Below are 2,634 nucleotides of genomic sequence, written 5' to 3' on the forward strand. Positions count from 1 at the left end.
CGGGAGTCAGGCTCCACCTTTTGAAGAGGGACGTGTCAGAGAGTGAGCAGACTTACTGGAAAACCACTAGCGATCACCCTCAGCAGCTCACAAGGCCCTCGGGTTCTAATACCACTGCCGGCCATTCTTGGGCCTCGTGTGGAGTGGCTTTGCTGCGCCTCCGCTCCGGGGCTCAGTCCCCAGGGCCGGCTGGCGTGCCCACTGGGTGTAGCTGCGAGCGAGGCCGTGGGGGTCTAAGTCAGCGGGGAGTGGAGCTGCTGGTGGAGGAGGTGAGGCGTGGGCCAGAGCGGCTCTGGGCCTCGGGCCTCTTCCCTTTGATGCATCTGAAGTTTTCATGCGAGGCCTCGTTCCGTCAGGCCAGCGAAAACACTCTTAGCCAAGTCGGCGTCTCTCCAGGTCCTCCCTAATGACAAGGTGTCTTTTGGGTGGAGGTGGCTCTGGTGCCCCAGTGGTCACCTCTCTGTCCAGGGCTGGCCCATTGCTGGGTGTCGCTCCGTCCTGTCCAAGGGGCCTGTGGATGCTCTCAGCATCTTGCTGGGGCTCAGCCCCAGGGGGGGCCAAGGACCAGGCCTTCTCGGGGACCTGCCGGTGCCTAAGTCTCTCTTCACTCCTCCTCTCTTCTGGAGCATCCGTGTCTCGTCCGGGGCAGGAAGCCCACGCTGACCCGTCGCATAGTCTTCCTCACCTGTTGCTCATGCCCGGGGGCCATCTTGTGCTCTTGTCCTCCAGCCTTGGACTTGACAGTCGAAAGTCATAAGAGAATGGTTTTCCTCTGTTTTCTGTTAGCTGTCTCTTTCCTGATGCCAAAGCCTCTGGTGGATTCAATGGGAGGGAAGGTCAAGGGTAACAGCAAGTACAGGAGGACAAAAGCATGTGTGTAGACACACGTGTTACGTGTATGTGTGTTGTGTGCGCATGCTCTGTGTTGTCATGGTCACCACATGAAACATGATCAGGACAGGATTGCCAGGGCCTGGGGAGGGATGGGAAGTTACCGTTGAGTGAATGCAGAGTTTTAGTTTTGCAGAATGGAGAGTTCTGGGGATGGCTGCACGTGAATGCACTGAACAGTACCTACAAGTAGTCACGATGCTAAACTGTATGTTACGTGTATTCTACCACAATTAAAAGTGAAATAAAAAAAGCAAAAAAAAAAAAAGTAATTTACTTTTAGGATTATGTCTCATTCTAGGCTGTCTTAAAATTATTGAGTGATAAAATCCTGGGTCAATAAATACTTTCCTTTTGACCAAAAAATAAGTAAATAAATAAAACCTGGCCCTGGCAGGGAAGTAAAACTGTTCCTGTTCCGGTGGGCTAACAAGGCAGTGGGGACTTGGAAGGGAGGCACGGGGAGGGGCGGGCCGTGGATGGGCGGGCAGGAGAGGCGGGCAGCGGGGTGTGCACGGGGCGGTGTCGGACTCAGCCTGGAGCAGCGTGGCGAAGAGGCGCCTCTGTCTGCTTCTAGGAACACGGCTGCTGCGGAGGCAGCCTCTGTCAGGGGCCTGCAGTCCACTCAGTGCCCGGAGGAGCCTCTGTCAGGGGCCTGCAGTCCACGCAGTGCCCGGAGGAGCCTCTGTCGGGGGCCTGCAGTCCACGCAGTGCCCGGAGGAGCCGGCGCTGGCCCGTTCCCCGGTTTGCTAAGCCCCCACCCCGTGTGCAGTGGGCCGGTGCCAGCCTTCGGGGAAAGCCTGCTGTGCGCACCCCGCAACCCCACCGCGCTGTCAGCACCCTTAGGTCCCCAAAGGAGAGCCTTTCTCTCATGGACCTCTAAGGCATACATGTGTGTGCATGTGCACGTGTGTGGTGTGTATGCACGTATGTGTTGTGTGTACATGCATGGGCATTGTGCGTGTGCGCAGGTGCACGCATCAATGTATGTCGAGTACGCACATGCATGTGTATCATGTGCATGCGTGTGGACAACGCAGGCATGTTGCATGTACACATGTGTTGTGCGTGCGTGCATGTGTTATGTGCACTTGTGTGCATGCATGCGCGCACACATGCACGCACATATTGTGCTGTGCGTGCATGCACACACACACATGTGCTCTGTGCACGTGCGCACACGTGTGCATGGCATGTGTGCAGGTGCATGCATTCACGTTGTACGTGCATGTGTGTTGTGATGCGTGCATGTGTGTAGACACACAGGTTACGTGTATGTGTGTTGTGTCGCATGCTCTGTGCTGTGCATGTACATGTGTGTGCATGCGTGCAGGCATGCGCACATGTGTAGTCTATTTCAGAGCACGCTTTCAGGCTGATTAATACTCGGGAATGCTCTCCCTTTCCAGCGTGTGTCCAGTGAGTCGATAGTACTATTTGCTAGAATGTCAGCTGAATGAGAGACTTATCGAATATGAAATTTCCAGTTCCCCCTGTACCTAGACCCAAACTGGAAAAACATTGTGACGTCAGTACCGTTTTTTCACTGCAGGATCCCTGTCAGGCTTATCTGTTTATTGTCCTCCATCAGGGAAAACACAGGTGAAATCGTCCTTTGTATTGAAGGCAGACGAAGCATGGGCTGATCGTCAGCGGCAGGCTTACACAGGCGGCGGGGCCGGGGAGCCAGCCTCTGAACCGAGCAGGGCGGTCTGGGCCGTCTGGGGACGGGTTGGTTCACAG

Source organism: Pteropus vampyrus, unplaced genomic scaffold, assembly GCF_000151845.1.
Source record: "Pteropus vampyrus isolate Shadow unplaced genomic scaffold, Pvam_2.0 Scaffold356, whole genome shotgun sequence".
NCBI classification, from domain to species: domain Eukaryota; kingdom Metazoa; phylum Chordata; class Mammalia; order Chiroptera; family Pteropodidae; genus Pteropus; species Pteropus vampyrus.